The following is a 23276-nucleotide window of genomic DNA, read 5'->3' on the forward strand; positions in this document are numbered from 1 at the left end:
TGGACAGAAGTCAGCAGAGTCAGTTCACTGCTGTGCCAAGCAATGTCAGGGAGTGTAGCTGGAGGGAGGATTCATATCCGAGACTGGCAAGGTGGCTCTGGGCTCTGCGTCTGTGGTATTGGTACAAGGCCTCCCACCTGTGACCTTGGTATGGGACTTCACACTTGTTTATTTATATATATATATATATATATATATATATATATATATATCAGTTCAGATCAGTCGCTCAGTTGTGTCTGACTCTTTGTAACCCCATGGACTGCAGCACACCAGGCCTCCCTGTCCATCACCAACTCACAGAGTTTACCCAAACTCATGTCCATTGAGTTGGTGATGTCATCCAACCATCTCATCTTCTGTCGTACCCTTCTCCTCCTGCCCTTAATCTTTCCCAGCATCAGGGTCTTTTCCAGTGAGTCACTTCTTCACATCAGGTGGCCAAAGTATTGGAGTTTCAGCTTGAACATCAGTCCTTCTAGTGAACATTCAGGACTGATTTCCTTTAGGATGGACTGGTTGAATGTCCTTGCAGTCCAAGGGACTCTCAAGAGTCACGTAAGACCAGAAACTATAAAACTCCTAGAGGAGAACATAGGCAAAACGCTCTCTGACATAAATCATAACAGGATCCTCTATGACCCACCTCCCAGAATATTGGAAATAAAAGTGAAAATAAACAAATGGGACCTAATTAAAATTAAAAGCTTCTGCACAACAAAGGAACTATAAACAAGGTGAAAAGACAGCCTTCATAATTGGAGAAAATAATAGCAAATGAAGCAACTGACAAAGAATTAATCTAAAAATATACAAGTAACTCCTGCAGCTCAATTCCAGAAAAATAAACTACCCAATCAAAAAACGGGCCAAAGAACTAAACTGACATTTCTCCAAAGAAGACATACAGATGGCTAACAAACACATGAAAAGATGTTCAACATCACTCTTATCAGGGCAGTGCAAATCAAAACCACAGTGAGGTACCATTTCACGCCATTCAGAATGGCTGCAATCCAAAAGTCTACAAGCAATAAATGCTGGAGAGGGTGTGGAGAAAAGGGAACCCTCTTACACTGTTGGTGGGAATGCAAACTAGTACAACCACTATGGAGAACAGTGTGGAGATTCCTTAAAAAACTGGAAATAGAACTGCCATACGACCCAGCAATCCCACCGCTGGGCATAAACACAGAGGAAACCAGAATTGAAAGACACATGCGTACCCCAATGTTCATCACAGCACTGTTTATAATAGCTAGGACATAGAAGCAACCTAGATGTCCATCAGCAGATGAATGGATAAGAAAGCTGTGGTACATATACACAATGGAATATTACTCAGCCATTAAAAAGAATACATTTGAATCAGTTCTAATGAGGTGGATGAAACTGGAGCCTATTATACAGAGTGAAGTAGGCCAGAAAGAAAAACACCAATACAGTATACTAACACATATAAATGGAATTTAGAAAGATGGTAATGATAACCCTGTATGCAAGACAGCAAAGAGACACAGATGTATAAAACAGTCTTTTGGATTCTGTGGGAGAGGCGAGGTGGAATGGTTTGGGAAAATGGCATTGAAACATGTATATTATCATATGTGAAATGGATCGCCAGTCCAGGTTTGATGCATGATACAGGGTGTTCAGGGCTGGTGCACTGGGATGACCCAGAGGGATGGTATGGGGAGGGGAGGTGAGAGGGGTTCAGGATGGGAACACGTGGTACGCCTGTGGTGGATTCACCTCCTGCCCTTAATCTTTCCCAGCATCAGGGTCTTTTCCAGTGAGTCACTTCTTCACATCAGGTGGCCAAAGTATTGAGTTTCAGCTTGAACATCAGTCCTTCTAGTGAACATTCAGGACTGATTTCCTTTAGGATGGACTGGTTGAATGTCCTTGCAGTCCAAGGGACTCTCAAGAGTCACGTAAGACCAGAAACTATAAAACTCCTAGAGGAGAACATAGGCAAAACGCTCTCTGACATAAATCATAACAGGATCCTCTATGACCCACCTCCCAGAATATTGGAAATAAAAGTGAAAATAAACAAATGGGACCTAATTAAAATTAAAAGCTTCTGCACAACAAAGGAACTATAAACAAGGTGAAAAGACAGCCTTCATAATTGGAGAAAATAATAGCAAATGAAGCAACTGACAAAGAATTAATCTAAAAATATACAAGTAACTCCTGCAGCTCAATTCCAGAAAAATAAACTACCCAATCAAAAAACGGGCCAAAGAACTAAACAGACATTTCTCCAAAGAAGACATACAGATGGCTAACAAACACATGAAAAGATGTTCAACATCACTCTTATCAGGGCAGTGCAAATCAAAACCACAGTGAGGTACCATTTCACGCCATTCAGAATGGCTGCAATCCAAAAGTCTACAAGCAATAAATGCTGGAGAGGGTGTGGAGAAAAGGGAACCCTCTTACACTGTTGGTGGGAATGCAAACTAGTACAACCACTATGGAGAACAGTGTGGAGATTCCTTAAAAAACTGGAAATAGAACTGCCATACGACCCAGCAATCCCACCGCTGGGCATAAACACAGAGGAAACCAGAATTGAAAGACACATGCGTACCCCAATGTTCATCACAGCACTGTTTATAATAGCTAGGACATAGAAGCAACCTAGATGTCCATCAGCAGATGAATGGATAAGAAAGCTGTGGTACATATACACAATGGAATATTACTCAGCCATTAAAAAGAATACATTTGAATCAGTTCTAATGAGGTGGATGAAACTGGAGCCTATTATACAGAGTGAAGTAGGCCAGAAAGAAAAACACCAATACAGTATACTAACACATATAAATGGAATTTAGAAAGATGGTAATGATAACCCTGTATGCAAGACAGCAAAAGAGACACAGATGTATAAAACAGTCTTTTGGATTCTGTGGGAGAGGGCGAGGGTGGAATGGTTTGGGAAAATGGCATTGAAACATGTATATTATCATATGTGAAATGGATCGCCAGTCCAGGTTTGATGCATGATACAGGGTGTTCAGGGCTGGTGCACTGGGATGACCCAGAGGGATGGTATGGGGAGGGAGGTGAGAGGGGGGTTCAGGATGGGGAACACGTGTACGCCTGTGGTGGATTCATGTTGATGTATGGCAAAACCAATACAATTTTGTAAAGTAATTAGCCTCCAATTAAAATAAATAAATTTATGTTTTAAAAAAAAAACAGTCTTCTCCAACACCACAGTTCAAAAGCATGAAATCTTCAACCTCAGCTTTCTTTATAGTCCAACTCTCACATGCATACATGACTACTGGAAAAATCATAGCCTTGACTAGATGGACCTTTGTTGACAAAGTAATGTCTCTACTTTTTAACATGCTGTAGGTTGGTCATAACTTTCTTCCAAGGAGTAAGCGTCTTTTAATTTCATGGCTCCAGTCACGATCTGCAGTGATTTTGGAGCCCAAGAAAATTAAGTCTGCCAATGTTTCCACTGTTTCTCCATCTATTTGCCATGAAGTGATGGGACCAGATGCCACGATCTTACTTTTCTGAATGTTGAGCTTTAAACCAACTTTTTCACTCTCCTCTTCCACTTTCATCAAGCGGCTCTTTAGTTCCTCTTCGCTTTCTTCCATAAGGGTAGTGTCATCTGCATATCTGAAGTGATTGATATTTCTCCCGGCAATCTTGATTCCAGCTTGTGCTTCTTCTAGCCCAGCGTTTCTTATGATGTACTCTGCATATAAGTTAAATAAGCACGGTGACAATATACAGCCTTGACATACTCCTTTCCCAATTTGGAACCAGTCTGTTGTTCCATGTCCAGTTCTGACTGTTGCTTCCTGACCTGAATACAGGTTTCTCAAGAAACAGGTAAGGTGGTCTGGTATTTCCATCTCTTTCAGAATTTTCCACAGTTTATTGTGATCCACACAGTCAAAGGCTTTGGCATAGTCAATAAAGCAGAAATAGATGTTTTTCTGGAACTCTCTTGCTTTTTCGATGATCCAGCATATGTTGGCAATTTGATCTCTGGTTCCTCTGCCTTTTCTAAAACTAGCTCAAACATCTGGAAGTTTGCAGTTCACGTATTGCTGAAGCCTGGCTTGGAGAATCTTGAGCATTACTTTATTAGCATGTGAGATAGTGCAATTGTGCGGTAGTTTGAACATTCTTTGGCATTGCCTTTCTTTGGGATTGGAATGAAAACTGACCTTTTCCAGTCCTGTGGCCACTGCTGAGTTTTCCAAATTTGCTGGCATATTGAGTGCAGCACTTTCACAGCATCATCTTTCAGGATTTGAAAGAGCTCAACTGGAATTCCATCACCTCCACTAGCTTTGTTCATAGTGATGCTTTCTAAGGCCCACTTGACTTCACATTCTAGGATGTCTGACTCTAAGTGAGTGATCACACCATCGTGATTATCTTGGTCGTGAAGCTCTTTTTTGTACAGTTCTTCTGTGTATTCTTGCCACCTCTTCTTAATATCTTCTGCTTCTGTTAGGTCCATACCACTTCTGTCCTTTGCCCATCTTTGCATGAAATGTTCCCTTTGTATCTCTAACTTTCTTTAAGAGGTCTCTAGTTTTTCCCACTCTATTATCTTCTTCTATTTCTTTGCATCAATCACTGAGGAAGGCTGTTTTATCTCTCCTTGCTACTCTTTGGAACTCTGCATTCAAATGCATATATCTTTCTTTTCTCCCTTGCTTTTGGCTTCTCTTTTCACAGCTATTTGTAAGGCCTCCTCAGACAGCCATTTTGCTTTTTTGCATCTCTTTTCCATGGGGATGGTCTTGATCCCTGTCTCCTGTACAATGTCACGAACCTCCGTCCATAGTTCATCAGGCACTCTGTCTATCAGATCTAGTCCCTTACATCTGTTTCTCACTTCCACTGTATAATCATAAGGGATTTGATTTACATCATACCTGAATGGTCTAGTGGTTTTCCCTACTTTCTTCAATTTCAGTCTGAATTTGGCAATAAGGAGTTCATCATCTGAGCCACAGTCAGCTCCCGGTCTTGTTTTTGCTGACTGTATAGAGCTTCTCCATCTTTGGCTGCAAAGAATATAATCAATCTGATTTCGGTGTTGACCATCTGGTGATGTCCATGTGTAGAGTCTTCTCTTCTGTTGTTGGAAGAGGGTGTTTGCTATGACCAGTGCGTTCTCTTGGCAGAACTCTATTAGCCTTTGCCCTGCTTCATTCTGTACTCCAAAGCCAAACTTTCCTGTTACTCCAGGTGTTTCTTGACTTCCTACTTTTGCATTCCAGTCCCCTATAATGAAAAGGACATCTTTTTTGCGTGTTAGTTCCAAAAGGTCTTGTAGGTCTTCATAAAACTGTTCAACTTTAGCTTCTTCAGCATTACTGGTTGGGGCATAGGCTTGGATTACCATGATATTGAATGGTTTGCCTTGGAAACGAACAGAGATCATTCTGTCATTTTTGAGACTGCATCCAAGTACTGCATTTCAGACTCTATTGTTGACTATGATGGCTACTCCATTTCTTCTAAGGGATTCCTGCCCACAGTAGTAGATATAAATGTCATCTGAGTTAAATTCACCCATTCCTGTCCATTTTAGTTTGCTAATTCCTAAAATGTTGGCATTCACTCTTGCCATCTCCTGTTTGACCACTTCCAATTTGCCTTGATTCATGGACCTAACATTCCAGGTTTCTATGCAATATTGCTCTTTACAGCATCAGACCTTGCTTCCATCACCAGTCATATCCACAACTGGATATTGTTTTTGCTTTGGCTCCATTCCTTCATTCTTTCTGGAGTTATTTCTCCACTGACCTCCAGTAGCATATTGGGCACCTACCAACCTGGGGAGTTCATCTTTCAGTGTCCTACCTCCTTGCCTTTTCTTACTGTTCATGAGGTTCTCAAGGCAGGAATACTGAAGTGGTTTGCCATTTGTTCTACAGTGGACCACATTTTGCAGAACTCTCCACCATGACCCATCCGTCTTGAGCAGCCCTACACAGCATGGCTCATAGTTTCATTGAGTTAGACCAGGCTGTGGTCCATGTGATTAGATTGGTTAGTTTTCTGTGATTGTGGTTTTCAGTCTGTCTGCCCTCTGATGGAGAAGGATAAGAGGTTTATGAAAACTTCCTGATGGGATAGACTGACTGAGAGGGATAATGGGTCTTGTTCTGATTGGCAGGGCCCTGCTCAGTAACTCTTTAATCCAATTTTCTGTTGATGGGTGGAGCTGTGTTCCCTCCCTGCTATTTACCTGGGGCCAAATTATGGTTGAGGTAATGAAGATAATGAAGGTCTTCCCTGGTGGCTCAGAGGGTAAAGTGTCTGCCTACAATGCTGGAGGCCCGGGTTCGATCCCTGGGTCGGGAAGATCGCCTGGAGAAGGAAATGGCAACCCACTCCAGTTCTCTTGCCTAGAAAATCCCATGGATGGAGGAGACTGGTAGGCTACAGTCCATGGGGTCGCAAAGAGTTGGACACGACTGAGCGACTTCACTTCAATGAATGAAGAAAGTGAAAGAGGAGAGTGAAAAAGTTGGCTTAAAGCTCAACATTCAGAAAATGAAGATCATGGCATCTGGTCCCATCACTTCATGGGAAATAGATGGGGAAATAGTGGAAACAGTGTCAGACTTTATTTTGGGGGGCTCCAAAATCACTGCAGATGGTGATTGCAGCCATGAAATTAAAAGACGCTTATTCTTTGGAAGGAAAGTTATGACCAACCTAGATAGCATATTCAAAAGCAGAGACCTTACTTTGCCAACAAAGGTTCGTCTAGTCAAGGCTATGGTTTTTCCAGTGGTCATGTATGGATGTGAGAGTTGGATGGTGAAGAAAGCTGAGCGCCGAAGCATTGATGCTTTTGAACTGTGGTGTTGGAGAAGACTCTTGAGAGTCCCTTGGACTGCAAGGAGATCCAACCAGTCCATTCTAAAGGAGATCAGCCCTGGGTGTTCTTTGGAAGGACTGATGCTAAAGCTGAAACTCCAGTACTTTGGCCACCTCATGCAATGAGTTGACTCATTGGAAAAGACTCTGATGCTGGGAGGGATTGGGGGCAGGAAGAAAAGGGGACGACAGAGGATGAGATGGCTGGATGGCATCACTGACTCGATGGACCTGAGTTTGATGAACTACAGGTGTTGGTGATGGACAGGGAGGCCTGGCGTGCTGCGATTCATGGGGCCACAAAGAGTTGGACACGCCTGAGTGACTCAACTGAACTGACTGAAGATAATGGTAACCTCCCTCAAAAGATTCCAGGCATGTACTGCCACAGTCCGTGCCCCCAACCCTGCAGCAGGCCACCACCAACCCACCACGCCTTGACAGGAGACTTCTGGACACCCACAGGCAAGTCTCCTGTGCAGTCACTGTTCCTGTCTCCTGGGTCCTGGTGCACAAGGTTCTGTTATGCCCTCCAAGAGTCTATTTCCCAGTCCTATGTAAGTTCTGGTAGCTCTTTAGTGGCATTAATGGCGACCTCCTCCAAGAGGACTTATGCCATACACACACCCAGAGCCCCTGACCCTGTGGCAGACCACTTCCGACCTGTACCTCCACAGGACATGCTCAAACACAGTTCTGTCTCAGTCTCTGTGGGGTCCCTGGGTCCTGGTGTGCACAAGGTTTTGTTTGTGCCCTCCAAGAGTCTGTTTCCCCAGTCCTGTGTCAGTTCTGGTGGCTCTGTGGTGGTGTTAATGGTGACCTCCTCTAATAAGGCTTATGCCATACCCAGGTCTACTGCACCCAGAGTTCCTGCCCCTGTAGCAGTCCACTGCTGAGCCATACCTCTGCAGGAGACACTCAAACACCATTCTGTCTCAGTCTCTGTGGGGTCTCTGGGTCCTAGTGTGCACAAGGTTTGTTTGAGCCCTCTGAGCATCTCTGGCAGGAACAGCGTTTGATTCTAAATGCGAATTCGCCCCTGCTATAGTCTGCTCCTCATGGTGGAGAGGTCTGACAGAATGTGGTCCACTAGAGAAGGGAATGGCAAACCACTTCAGTATTCCTCCCTTGAGAACCCCAGAACAGTATGAAAAGGCAAACTGTTAGGATTCTGAAAAAGGAACTCCCCAGATTGGTAGGTGCCCAATATGCTACTGGAGATCAGTGGAGAAATAACTCCAGAAAGAATGAAGGAATGGAGCCAAAGCAAAAACAATACCCAGTTGTGAATGTGACTGGTGATAGAAGCAAGGTCTGATGCTGTAAAGAGCAATATTTCATAGGAACCTGGAATGTTAGGTCCATGAGTCAAGGCAAATTGGAAGTGGTCAAATAGGAGATGGCAAGAGTGAACGTCAACATTCTAGGAATCAGCGAACTAAAATGGACAGGAATAGGTGAATTTAACTCAGATGACCATTATATATACTACTGTGGCCAGGAATCCCTTAGAAGAAATGGAGTAGCCATCATGGTCAACAAAAGAGTCTGAAATGCAGTACTTGGATGCAATCTCAAAAACGACAGAATGATCTCTGTTCGTTTCCAAGGCAAACCATTCAATATCATGGTAATCCAAGCCTATGCCCCAACCAGTAATGCTGAAGAAGCTGAAGTTGAATGATTCTATGGTTCTATGATTCTAAAGGTCTACAAGACCTTTTAGAGCTAACACGCAAAAAAGATGTCCTTTTCATTATAGGGGACTGAAATGCAAAAGTAGGAAGTCAAGAAACACCTGGAGTAACAGGAAAATTTGGCTTTGGAGTACAGAATGAAGCAGGGCAAAGGCTAATAGAGTTCTGCCAAGAGAACGCACTGGTCATAGCAATACCCTCTTCCAACAACACAAGAGAAGGCTCTACACATGGACATCACCAGATGGTCAAGATTGATTATATTCTTTGCAGCCAAAGATGGAGAAGCTCTATACAGTCAGCAAAAACAAGACCGGGAGCTGACTGTGGCTCAGATGATGAACTCCTTATTGCCAAATTCAGACTGAAATTGAAGAAAGTAGGGAAAACCACTAGACCATTCAGGTATGACCTAAATCAAATCCCTTATGATTATACAGTGGAAGTGAGAAACAGATGTAAGGGACTAGATCTGATAGACAGAGTGCCTGATGAACTATGGACGGAGGTTCGTGACATTGTACAGGAGACAGGGATCAAGACCATCCCCATGGAAAAGAAATGCAAAAATGCAAAATGGCTGTCTAAGGAGGCCTTACAAATAGCTGTGAAAAGAAGAGCAGCCAAAAGCAAAGGAGAAAAGAAAAGATATTCCCATTTGAATGAGGAGTTCAAAGAATAGCAAGGAGAGATAAGAAAGCCTTCCTCAGCGATCAAGGCAAAGAAATAGAGGAAAACAACAGAATGGGAAAGACTAGAGATCTCTTCAAGAAAGTTAGAGTGGCAAAGGGAACATTTCATGCAAAGCTGCTCAGTAAAGTACAGAAATGGTACGGACCTAACAGAAGCAGAAAATATTAAGAAGAGGTGGCAAAAATACACAGAAGAACTGTACAAAAAAGAGCTTCATGATCGAGATAATCACGATGGTGTGATCACTCACCTAAAGCCAGACATCCTGGAATGTGAAGTCAAGTGGGCCTTAGAAAGCATCACTATGAACAAAGCTAGTGGAGGTGATGGAATTCCAGTGGAGCTCTTTCAAATCCTGAAAGATGATGCTGTGAAAGTGCTGCACTCAATATGCCAGCAAATTTGGAAAACTCAGCAGTGGCCACAGGACTGGAAAAGGTCAGTTTTCATTCCAATCCCAAAGAAAGGCAATGCCAAAGAATGTTCAAACTACCACACAATTGCACTCATCTCACACACTAGTAAAGTAATGCTCAAAATTCTCCAAGCCAGGCTTCAGCAATACGTGAACTGTGAACTTCCAGATGTTTGAGCTAGTTTTAGAAAAGGCAGAGGAACCCTAGATCAAATTGCCAACATCCAATGGATCATTGAAAAAGCAAGAGAGTTCCAGAAAAACATCTATTTCTGCTTTATTGACTATGCCAAAGCCTTTGACTGTGTGGACCACAATAAACTGTGGAAAATTCTTCAAGAGATGGGAATACCAGACCACCTGACCTGCCTCTTGGCAAACCTATATGCAGGTCAGGAAGCAACAGTTAGAACAACAGACTGATTCCAAATAGGAAGAGGGGTATGTCAAGGCTGTATATTTTCATTGTGCTTATTTAACTTATATGCAGAGTACATCATGAGAAACACTGGGCTGGAAGAAACACAAGCTGGGATCAAGATTGCCAGGAGAAAAATCAATCACCTCAGATATGCAGATGACACCACCCTTATGGCAGAAAGTGAAGAGGAACTAAAAAGCCTCTTGATGAAAGTGAAAGTGGAAAGTGAAAAAATTGGCTTAAAGCTCAACATTCAGAAAACTAAGATCATGGCATCTGGTCCCATCACTTCCTGGGAAATAGATGGGGAAACAGTGTCAGACTTTATTTTGGGGGGCTCCAAAATCACTGCAGATGGTGATTGCAGCCATGAAATTAAAAGACCCTTACTCCTTGGAGGGAAAGTTATGACCAACCTAGACAGTATATTCAAAAGCAGATACATTACTTTCCCAACAAAGGTCCATTTAGTCAAGGCTATGATTTTTCCAGTAGTCATGTATGGAAGTGAGAGTTGGACTGTGAAGAAAGCTGAGTGCAGAAGAGTTGATGCTTTTGAACTGTGGTGTTGGAGAAGACTCTTGAGAGTCCCTTGGACTGCAAGGAGATCCAGCCAGTCCATCCTAAAGGAAATCAGTCCTGGGTATTCATTGGAAGGACTGATGCTGAAGCTGAAACTCCAATACTTTGGCCACCTCATGCAAAGAGCTGACTCATTGGAAAAGATCTTGATATGGGAGGGATTGGGGGCAGGAGGAGAAGGGGACAACAGAAGATGAGACGGCTGGATGGCATCACCAACTCGCTGGACATGAGTTTGAGTAGACTCCGGGAGTTGGTGATGGACAGGGAGGCCTGGCATGCTGCGATTCTTGGGGTCGCAAAGAGTCAGACACGACTGAGTGACTGAACTGAACTGAACAGTCTTTCTTGGTGGGGCTTCTCCTTTTGCCCTTGGACTTGGGGTATCTCCTCACAGCCTCTCCAGTGTCTACCATCTTACTGGGGTTTTTCTGACCTTGGACTTGGAGTATCTCTACATGGCCATTCCAGCTAAGTGCAATCACCACTCCTGACCTTGGCAGTGGGGTATCTCCTCTTGGCCACTTGCCGCTCCAGCGCTGTGCAGCCGCCACTATGCACATACACTTATAGGGCTTCCCAGGTGTCTCAGTGGTAAAGAATCTGTCTGCCAAACAGGAGATATGGGTTCTATCCCTAAGTCAGGAAGATCCCCTGGAGAAGGAAATGGCAACCCACTCCAGTATTTTTGGCTGGGAAATCCCACGGACAGAAGAGCCTGGCGGGCTACAGTCCATGTGGTTGCAAACAGTCTGAAACAACTTAGCAACTAAACAACAACAAGATCATCATGATACAGTTCTGATGATCTTCCTTTTAACTAACTTGGAATCAAACTATAGATTATAAATTAATTAAAATTTTCACTAATGGGTAAATAAATTCAATAACTGTAAATTTTAAAAAAGTCTTGCATTCTCAATTGATAATCAATTCCACTAGACAAAAAGACACACCTACATTTCCTTTGCAGACAGCCCACGTACCTTGTGTCACCTGTGAGGTTTCTGTGGGACAAGACCTTCAAGTTTTTTAACGAACCTCCCAGGCACACCCTTCAGTCCTTCTGAGATTCAATTTCCCACGTTGCTTCAGGCATCAGTTTTGCTGAACTTTCCCCCTCTGTGACATAACACACACCATTCTTTTCTCCAGTTTTCAGTTGCATCTTCCCCACTGCCCTTCAAGCCTTTCGAGCAGTCTCCTCAAAGCCTTCCAGCTTCTACCAGCCTCTCAAACACAAAGCTGGAGTCATGTGTTTTAAACTTTAGTTACTGGAGCACCTCACTTCTGATACCAAAATTTCTTCTAATTATCTATTCCTGCCATAACCAACCACCCCAAAACTTTGTGGCTTTTTCTCTTTTTTTGGCCATGCAGCATGGCATGTGGAATCTCAGTCCCCTCAGGGATCAAGCATGTGCCCCTGCAGTGGAAGTGCAGAGTCTCAGCTACTGGACCTCCAGGAAAGTCTCATTTTTTGGCTTATTTTGCTTACAATTCTGCATTATGGACAGGGCTCAGCTGAGAAAGTGACTCTGTTTCATGTGACTCAACTGGGCCTGGAGGATGCTTTCCCAGGAGGCCCCTCCTTTCACTCTCATATTGGTGCTGCATGTCAGCTAAGAGCTCAGCAGGTGTCTCAATGGAGCCTTAATTTCTTTCCACGTGGACCTCCTAAGTGGGGCTACTTGGGATTTCTCACAGAATAATGACTGGGTTGCAAGAACAAATATCCCAAGAGACAGGAAGTAAACGCCACCAGTCCCTAAGACCTGGAAGAGACTGGAAACAGACACAATTCCACCACCTTCTATTGCCTGAGCAATCACAGAACCCACCCAGAGTCAAAGACAGGATATATGGATCACTCATCTCAAGGAGAGGAATATTAAAGACTCCACAGTCATCTTTAATCTGCCCCACCCGTGAGTTGTTAACTAATTTTTGTTATCATAATTTCACATCTACCCACTCCCATCCATTATCCAGATGAGCAGCAGTCCTGATAGTGTATAAGACACACCAGCATGCTGATATCCACTCAGAGCCTCAGACACGGGACCTCCCTGGCCCAGGTATGTGGTCCTCATCCCTGGTTTCTAAAAATCACCCTCTGAGCTGTGGGTCCCAGTGATTTTGGCCCTTCACAGTCTTCTGGATCAAGTTACATCTAAATTGTTTTCCTTAGCTATGGACCTGCATAGATGAAAATGTGGAATAGCACTCATTGGCTTGGCTGAAATTTTTTTTTTTAACTATGCTTATGCTTTTCTAGCTCTTCGGAATTTTATCCCTAAGACCACCTTGAGCAACTTGCTCCTAAGAACAAGAACAGGCATTTTCTCCCAGGAGGCCGTAGATATCAATGGGTTGTTAGTGATACAACAACAATGGGAGAGGGCGAGTATGAAGCTTGGGATCATACCTATCTTGGTGTGTCGTGGTAGAGTACCACTGATGTCACAAACTTCTCTATTCCAGGGGCTGGAGTGACTAATTTTGAAGGCAAATAGAGAATTTGTCTTAGAAGAGTGCTTTTGGACTCACTGTTTTGAGCACTCTGCTTGATGGAGACAGATGCCAGATGGCTGAATGTGACTTTTTTAGATGGATCTGTAGATACCACCCAAGTAAATATCATCTAAGAGTCTGTTGTGAATTTCATTAGCCTTGTGAGCCTATTTTGTCCATAACTGGATGTCAGTTACCTAGACATTTCCAAGTTCTCCAGGCTATTGGAATCATCTTTTTTGCAATGTTTAAGTAGGAATTGACTTAATGGCCTATCCAACATATGGTGGAAACCCAATTTCTCTTACCCTAGTTCCTAAGACCTCAGTGTACCTCTTTGTCATCAGTGATTTCTTATGCCCTCTGATCTCTCTCTTGGCTTACATACTTCAGTTGGTTCTTGTGTTGGTCCCAAACTGACCCAGAACTTTGATTTCCTCCAAAAACAAACAAACAAAAAAGTGGTACTGAGCAGTACCAGCCCTGTAGTTCTCGCTTGGCTTTAGAAACACCTGCAAGACTTTTAAATATCCTGATGCTGAGTCAACTTCCTAGATCAATCAAATAGGAATTTCTTTTTTATGTATTTATTTTTGGCTGCACTAGGTCTTCGTTGCCGTGCATGGGCTTTCTCTAGTTGTAGTCAGAGGCTATTCTTTAGCAGTACTCTAGGAGTGGCTTCTGTTGCTGCAGAGTACAGGATCAGGATGCAGGCGGGCTCACTATTTGTGGCACACAGACTTAATTGTCCAACAGCATGTGGGTTGTTTCTGAACCAGGGATGGAACCTGTGTCCCCTGCATTAGCTAGCAAATTCTTAACTACTGGACCACCGTGGAAGTCCCTCAAATAGGAATTTCTGAGGGTGGGACCCAGTCCTCTATATTTTTATTAGCTCCTCTGAGTATTTCCGTGTCAGCAGTACTGAGAAACTCAGCTAGCACAGTGCTTCTAAAATGCCAGTGTGTATGGGAATGATCTGGATATCTTGTTAGTAGGAAGACTTGTTTCTGGGGTTGAGGTGGGGCCCCATGTTCTCTATTTCTGTCTATAAGCTCTCAAGTGTTACTGATACTACTGATCCCCAGACCACACCCAGAGTAGCAAGGTGTCATCACACACATAGGAGATGACAGCATATAGCAAGCCACCTGTACCCTTCCTGGTAGGACACACATCAGTGGTACCTTCATCAGAAACTTCTCACACAGCATCTCCTCCAGCTCCAGCTCCCAGTCCTCTCTTTCTCCTTTCATACTCCTTGGCCTCCCTCAATTTCCAGGGCCCTTCCCTTGCCCTTCTCTAGTGCTTGTGGAAGTATCAGACATTTTTTTTCTTTATTGGGTGGATCAATCCAGTCTTCTCTGTCTCCCAGCACAACACAACCCCATTCTAACAGTTTTGTTTCCACACCTAAATGCACTGTCATGCTGCTGCTGCTGCTAAGTCACTTCAGGCGTGTCCGACTCTGTGCGACCCCATAGATGGCAGCCCATCAGGCTCCTCGGTCCTTGGGATTCTCCAGGCAGGAACAGTGGAATGGGTTGCCATTTTCTTCTCCTATGCACTGTTACAGGGACTGACTAATCCCAAGGGAGTGCTCTGCCTGATCAACATGACCTATACCTTCTAAACCAGTGGTCCCCAGACTTCTCAACTCAAACACTAGATTTCTTCATGTCTAGGGGATTTCTGTAAGAATCTCTAAGACAAGTATATATATATATGTGTGTGTGTGTGTGTGTGCGCGCGCACTCGTGCATGCATGTACGTGTGTGTGTGTGTGTGTGTGTGTGTATTTGGTTGACTCAAACTTTCATTCAGGTTTTCCATAAACTGTTACTAAAAACCCAAAAATACTTCTGGGGCAATCCAATATATGCCTGACAGTGGCTTCCCTGGTGGCTCAGACAGTAAAGTGTCTGCCTGTAATGCAAGAGACTTGAGTTCAATCCCTGGGTTAGGAAGATCCCCTGGAAAAGGCAATGGCAACCCACTCCAGTATTCTTGCCTGGAGAATCCCATAGACAGTCCATAGGGTTGCAAAGAGTTGGACACGACTAAGCGATTAACACACACACACACACTCAGTCTGTGAACCAGCAGCATCTCCTATGAACTTGCCAGACCTGCTGTTTCAGAATCTGCATTTTAGCAAGACTCCTTCCAGGTGATTCCTGGGAATTCTTCTACATGGGAAATAAAATACAGCAAGTAGCCAAAAATAGTCATTTGATAGGTAAACCACTGGATTACCTCAGTGGACTACACTCTAAACAGAATTTCATTATGAACTGAAATGATTTCGTACTTCGACATTAAAGCAACATCCCCAAGTAGAGACGAGGCAAGGTCCTGTAGGTAGGCATTAGGGCACTAGCTGAGGTTTTCTAGACTAGGGAGATTTCATAACCAGTATCCCCTGATCTCTGCAGGTCCAGAGTTCCCTTCACCTCTCCCATCACGTTAATTCTCCCCCTTGGGTGATGTCTTCTTCAGAGGGCAGCTCAGACATGAAAACTGGCTGTGAGTTCCATGAAGATGAGTCTGAATCCTTGCCAGACCTGGAAGGTAAGCAACCTCTACAAATTCATCATGAGCATCAAAAAGTGATTCCCAAACAGGAAATGTGTTCAATGCTGTCTATAGAAATGGTTCTTCCTCTGTCCAGTTTGCCAAAGAACTGAGTTCCAGGAATTTCCCTAGCACATTAAATTGTTGTTTTTTAGTCTCTAAGTTATGTCCAACTCTTTGCAACCCTATGGACTGTAGCCTGCCAGGCTTCTCTGTTCATGGGATTCTCCAGGCAAGAATACTGGAGTGGGTTACCATTTCCTTCTCCAGGGGATATTGAACCTGGATCTCCTGCATTGCAGGTGGATTCTCTACCACTGAGCCACCTGGGAAGCCCAAGCACATTAGGTAGACACGGACAGTTATGAAAAGTGTTGGAAAGGGACATATTAGGATTCAGGACCTCAGGCCTATCCTGAGTAGACACAATTTTCATACACACACTCTGATTTAAAAAACAGAACAAAACTTCAAAGCACTGATTCTCAATCAACTGGTTTGCAGATACTAAACTCCCTAGACCACAAAAGGCAAAACCACAGGACTTCCTGGTAGTCCAGTAGCTAAGACTCTGCACTCCCAATGAGAGAGGCCTAGGTTGGATCCCTGCTCAGGGAACTGGATCCCACATGCTGCAACTATAAGACCTGGCACAGCCAAATAAATAAATAAAATAAAATTTAAAAATTTCAAAGGAATAACCAGGAGTAAGATCCATCTTGTTGAAAGTCTTACTTAGCCCTCCAAACCAAAAATCAGAAAAGGGACCCCTTTTTTGGACTGGAGGAGGTCTAGCTAGATCACCATTGGCAAAACTCTTGTAATTCCTCACCAAATATTTGGGGGGAGGTGGGGAATGGCTCTGAGAAGTCCCACTTTAAGGAATCAGGCTTAACAGTACTTAATTCAGAATCTCCCCAAATTATTGGACACAGAACCCTCTTAAGAGCATTAATATGTTTCTGTGTGAGAGTTTTACAGATTGCCGTTTAACAATTGCCAAAGTTAAGAATTAAATCACCTCTAAGCAAATGAACTTACACCTTAGGCTAATGCATTGCAGTTGCTAACTTTTTGTCTTTGTCTCTTGTCATCAGCACAAGGCGCCCTGGCATCAGACCCCAGCCTTTCTTCTGTGGCTCCCACCCACTCTGGTGACCTTCCAAGGGGTTGTGGGATGGGAGGGGAGGGTGGTGTGTACCTAAGCCTCCTTTAAGAAGCAGGGAACATCTAAAACTGGGGGCATCTAAAACTGGGGGTGGGTGGTTGGAATTGGCACCCAGCCTTTGCAATTTCTGCTTTGAAAAAATTAGCCTTTGGGGGAAGAATAAACCCAGGAAGTTGATACAGGACTTGGAACTGGTGAAGGGCAGGAAATTCACATTTCTTGATAAATATATACCAAACTCCATGCTGAACTCTTTCCACAAGGGAATGTTCGTTTCCCATGACAACTTTACTGTGTGTGTGCTCAGTCATGTCTGACTCTTTGCCACCGCATGGACTGTGGCCTGCCAGGCTCCTCTGTCCATGAAATTTTCCAATCAAAAATACTAGAGTGAGTTGTCTTTTCCTACTCCAGGGGATCTTTCTGACCCAGGGATAGAACTCACATCTCTTCAGTCTCCTGCATTGACAGGTGGATTCTTCACCAACTGTGACACCTGGGAAGCCCAACTTTACTGGGAAAGTGTTATATTTCCACCTTTTTGATAAAGACAGTGTAGGGAATATGCTATGCACAGGCCTGTACTATAATTAATGGGGCTTATTTGAAAAATAAGAATGACTTTCTCATCACCCCCAGGTGAAGGGCTGGGAGCAGTAAAAAGTACATTGTGGAAAGACATCTTGAAAACAAGATGTTTAAGTACTGATGTGACTGATGGAGAACCATTAGTGACTGTTCCCGTAACCAGAGCCTTGAGGGAGTTGCTGAGAAAGGACGTCACTAGTCAAAAGGCTAAACAAAGTCATGAAAGCCCTGAAGGTTTGACACTGAGGACTGTGCATTGTATATCTTTATCCCTGATCTGAGATTGTAAAGAACAGGTATCTCTAGAGCAGGAATAAAGAAGTAGAAGTTAACAATAAAAAGCATGCAAGGATTAGGATCTGGGCTTTTGCCTGGAATGGCATCAGCCCCCTGATCCCCACTGTATTTCTGAGTCTTCTTCTTTATTCTTCTGCGGCATTGCTCCCTCCAGTCGGTTCGTTGTTGGGCTGGTCCCGACAGACAGATCATCAGAAATGTGAGTAACTCATATAAGACATGTAGTGACAAGTAAGCAGAGACAGGATGATCAGCAGGTCTGCCTGCCTCTAAGTCTATGGTTCCTTCCATCACACACAACGGGAAGACCTCAGTTTGAGTCCTAGAATGTGTGCATGGGTCCCACACTTCCGTGTCTATAAAGTGCTATGAAAACCCAATGACAGAAAGAAAAGATGAACATTCACTGCTAGCCCAGCCAGTGATTGCCACTCCCAGTTTTGCTGGTGGCAATGATGGTTTGGTTGGCATTAAAAGTTAGACTCCTTTCCTGGACTGGCCCCAATTCCTCTGGCCCTGATGTCCCTCAGAGACTAGGGAAAGTGATACATTGGAAGCTCCTCCCACCAGAAGCCCACTGATTGCCATTCTCTGCCGAAATGCCCTTGTTTCAAGTTCTCCCAACCTGCCCCTGGAACCCAGGCCCTTGTGTAAGACCTCTGGCCATTGACTTTGGGTGTAGAAGTTGCTGTTCCAAGACTGCAGTGGGGCCAGGCAAGGAAGGTCCTGTGAATGCTCCCTTAGTACTTATGCAAATGAGCACAGGATGACTTTCATTCAACCTTCAGCAATTGCAGGCCAGTGGGGGAGCAAGTGGGGCAACAGACTTCTAACAACAATTTTGATATACAAAGAATAGAAGAAACGGCATTAGAAGGCAGCACAGGTTGTTTCAGGAACACAGAAAACCAGTTTATGTTGGGGAGTTGAATTGTGTTATATATCTCAGAGGAGGTGATGCCTGCACTGAATATCAAAGGAGAAGTTGGAATTACACTGGGAATAAAGGTAGAAAGCAATTCCAGGCAGAAGGAACAGCGTAAACAAAGGCATAGAGGAGCATATGGAAGAGAAGTAGCTTGGGACTGAGTCGTGAAGCCAGAGTGGAGGGATGGCAGGAATGCAGGCTGAAAAAGCCAAGTGATGAAGACTTTGTCCACCTCCCTGAATGACCATGCCCTTATGGTGCAGAAGCTTTCCTCAGCTGGGCTGTCCTATCTTAGTGGTGTCAAACTCCAGATGATTTCCTTTCACTGCGTGCCGATCATGTAGTGCATCCCTGATGCCAGTTTTGTAAAAGGTCAGTCGTGTACTTCTCTTAGACCTCATAGGTACCAGAAAGTGTGGAGCCACTGATTTTTAACAATATTCCAGTACTTTTTATGCCATTTTTTTGTGTCAATCTATTTTTCCCCCCAAAAAAGACAATTTGAACTTGGGGATACAAGTAGATGCATCTTCAGTTAGTTTCGACCTTCATTGTTTTATTCTCCAACAAAAGTCACATGCGGCTGAGGTCAGAGAGCCCTTGGGGGACTTCCCTGGTGGTTCAGTGGTTAAGAATCTGCCTTGCAATGCAGGGAACACAAATTCAATCCCTGGTCAGGGAACTAAGATCTCACATCCTGGGGAGCAACTAAGCCCACGCATCAAAACCAAAGAGTCTGACCGCTGCAATGAAAGATCCCGCGTGACCCAACAAAGAACTCATGTGCCACAACCAAGACCTGAGACAGCCAAATATTTTTTTAATAAAAAAATTAATGATAATTTTTTAAAAAAGTTTTTAAGAAGAAGAGCCCTCTGAAGCACACTGATAACTTCCTCCAGACCCAGAGAGGCCACCTCAGTGAACACTGACCCAGGGCTGATTCCTGAAAGCCCCACCCTGGGCCTGTGAAAAATATAGAATGAGTCAGAAATTAACCCCACACAAGCATGCAATACCCGTAGTATGAGATCTTGCCATCCTGCTGTCCTTCCCCAAACACAGACTGATGGCTGGGGCAGATCCAAGTAGAAAATGTCTCTCCCACTAAGGGATTGACAGAAGGCTTCAGGAGGAGGAGGTGGCATGTGAGTTAAGATGACAGGACAGGGAGGAGGTGGATCACAGGCAACAGGAAGAGGGTGCATACTATGGCTCCAGGCTGAAAGCATTATGTTTGTAGTGAATAGGAATCCAGACTATGTTATGTCTGTATATAATTATATGGTACAATTTCTAATCTACAAGGTCATCTATCAATTACCATATTTTATATCTGTTGTTCTAGATAGACTCTATCATCAATTCTATGTACGGGCTGCAACACCTGACCATCTTTCTTTATAATTTTATTCATTTATTTTTGGTGCTCTGGGTCTTCATTGTTGCACACAGGCTTTCTCTACTTGTTGGGAGCAGGGGCAAATCTCTAGTTGTGGTGGGCTGGCTTCTCACTGCAGTGGCTTCTCTTGTTGCAGAGTATGGGCCCTAGAGCACTCGGGCTTCAGTAGTTGTGACTCAGGGGCTCTAAAGCACAGGCTCATGGGTTTAGTTGCTCCATGGCATATGAGATCTTCCTAGACCAGGGATCGAATCCACATCTCCTGCATTGCAAGGCAGGCTCTTAAGCACTGGACCACCAGGGAAGCCCCAACACCTGACCATCTGATGGATGGTCACTGGCCCTATCACAAGTGGCACAGGGACAAGTTTCCAGTCTAGGATTGCCCCCCTCTTCTAAGCAGGGCTGCATTGACTGAATGCTCCAATTTCTCCCCACCAACAGGTTCAAGGAAATCCCTGGCCAATGTTGCAGCTGGCCCTGCCCACTCAGGCTCCACAAGGGCAGACACAGTCCCTCCACACTTTGCTCCAAACTCTTGCGTCTCCAGTTCCTCTCAATCCAAAGCTGCTGTTCTTGGGGCCTTCTTGCTTCACCTCATTATTTTCAGCCTTTTACCCTCCTCACCATTGGCCCCACTGGTGCCCAACATGGCAGATATCTGTGCCACCCCAGCCTTACTGATAGCATGGGTCCACCAGGGAGACAATGCAGAAAAGAGGGTTATCAATACTATCACTAATAATGATGATGATGTATCTTTAGTACTGTCATGGATATATTGCTTTTTTATGATGTATTACTTTCCTTTCATTTGGATGTATCAATACAACTATTACCTATAACAATGATGACTTTTCAATGAATGTTACCCATACCACCACTAATAATAATGAACTTTCCTTGAATCCCTCCTATTCCCCACACCAACCCTGTGTAAGGTAGCCTTTAGTAGCCTCATTTTACTGTTGGGCCAAATGAGATTTAGTAATTTGTTCAGCTTGTAAATGTGGAGAAGGAAGTGGCAACCCACTCCAGAATTCTTGCCTGGGAAATCCCATGGACAGAGGAGATTGGTAGGCTATAGTCCATGGGGTCACAAAGACTCGGACATGACTGAGCACACACGCACACATCAGCTTGTAAATGATTGAACAAGGATGGGACCCCGACTCAGTCTGACTTCAGGGTGCAGGGGTTAATCACTGAAGTTCGTCGATGAATGGATGGATGAGTTAGGATAGAAAACTAATGAGAGGCATACATCTTTCCTAAGTCCGCTGAGAAAGGTGGGGCGCTGAGGCCTTGTTAATGGTTTCTAATCTCTGGTACTGTTTTTCAGGCCCAAGAGTCAAATCTGTAACCTTTAAGAAGTGTAATATTCGAGACAGGAACCAGCAAGTTCTGGTTTTGGAAGGCGGGGTCCTCAAGGCAGTCCCAGACAAGGACGTCACAGCCCGAGGTGACTCTCAGCCTTGCTTTACTCAGCAGAAGTGGTTCTCATTCTCTCACTGCCCTTGCCTATAGTAGGGAGGTCCTCCCCCACGGGGCAGCTCAGCACCTCCCTCCCCTGGGACCGGCAAAGGTCTGCCTCCTGGAAAGAGCACAGGGCAGCTGATGGCAGTTAGCAGCAAGGATGGGAATGTGGGCCCAGAGACCCCCTGACTTCAAAGAAGTCTCCCTGGGAGGGCTGGGAGGAAGAGGAGCCAGAGGAACAGGGAGTGGGAAATTCTAAAAAGAGGGACATTCTTGGGTCCTGGGACAATCCAGGCCTGAGAATTTGATGACACTGCACAGGGAAACATGGCGGTTAAACCCAAAATGTCAACAGGAAAAAAAAAAGATCATTTTTTTCCTCTTGGGCTGATCCAGTTTCTGACTTTTTCCAAAGACTTTATTATTATTACTATATTTATTTATTTTTAATTGATTGATGATTGCTTTACAATATTGGTTTGATTTCTGTCATAAATCAGCATGAATCAACCATAGATGTACGTATGTCTCCTCTGTCTTAAACCTCTCTCCCACCTCCCCTGCCCATTCCCAACCCTCTAAAGTTATTAGAGTCCCAGTTTGAGTTCCGAGTCACAGCAAATTCCCACTGGCTATCTGTTTTACATGTGTTAATGTATATGCTTCCATGGTACTCTCTCCATTCATCTCATCCTCTCCTTCCTCTTCCCCACCCTTGTCCATAATTTCAGAGACTTTTTATATATCAGTTTCACACAGAAGAGTTGTGAAACCTATGAACGAGGGAAAGAATCATATTTTTTTGGCTGTCTCGAAAGGGGAGCTCTGTCTTTACTGTGACAAAGTCAAAAGGCCAAAGCATCCTTCTTTGCAACTAAAGGTAGGAGACCTAGGAACAAAATGTCCCCTGTCCTGCCACCCAGGAACGTGCAAAGCCTAAATGATAAGACCGAAAGCCTGAACTTTGACAACAACTGCCTTGATCTCTCCTTTCTTTCTTCCCAAGGTAGCCTGGCCACCTAACAAACTCTGCTCTGTGTTTCAGAAAAAGCACATCAAAGAACTGAATTCACTGAAGGCTAAGGATTGTCTGCCTTTCACTTTCCTCAAGGAACAGGTGGGTTCCTATTTCACTCTGGAGTCAGCTGCAAACCCAGGATATTTTATCTACACTTCCAACAAACCTGGACAACCTATAGGAATGACCAAAGAACTAGGGCAAGAAAAAAACATTCATTTTCAATTTCAAGAGGCTAAAATGGAACTCAACACAGTGCAAGATTGACTATACCAACTGACAGTGGCCAGTTTGACAACAGTGCACAACCCTCAACTTCTAGTAGCAATTGGCCCAGAAAGCCAAGCCAAGCCCATTGTGCTCAGTCATATCTGGTTTTGCGACCTCATGAACGGTAGCATGCCAGGCTCCTCTGTCCATGGGATTTTTCAGACAAGAATACTGGAAAGGGCTGCCATTTCCTCCTGCAGGGGATCTTCCTGACCCAGAGATCAAGCCCATGTCTCCTACATCTCCTGCATTACAGGTGGATTCTTTACCCACTGAGCTATCGGGGAATAGTCAAGGAAGAGTCAATGACTGCCAGCTTCTCTAGATGGGCATCCACTT

Source organism: Bos mutus, chromosome 11 (genome assembly GCF_027580195.1).
Source record: "Bos mutus isolate GX-2022 chromosome 11, NWIPB_WYAK_1.1, whole genome shotgun sequence".
NCBI classification, from domain to species: domain Eukaryota; kingdom Metazoa; phylum Chordata; class Mammalia; order Artiodactyla; family Bovidae; genus Bos; species Bos mutus.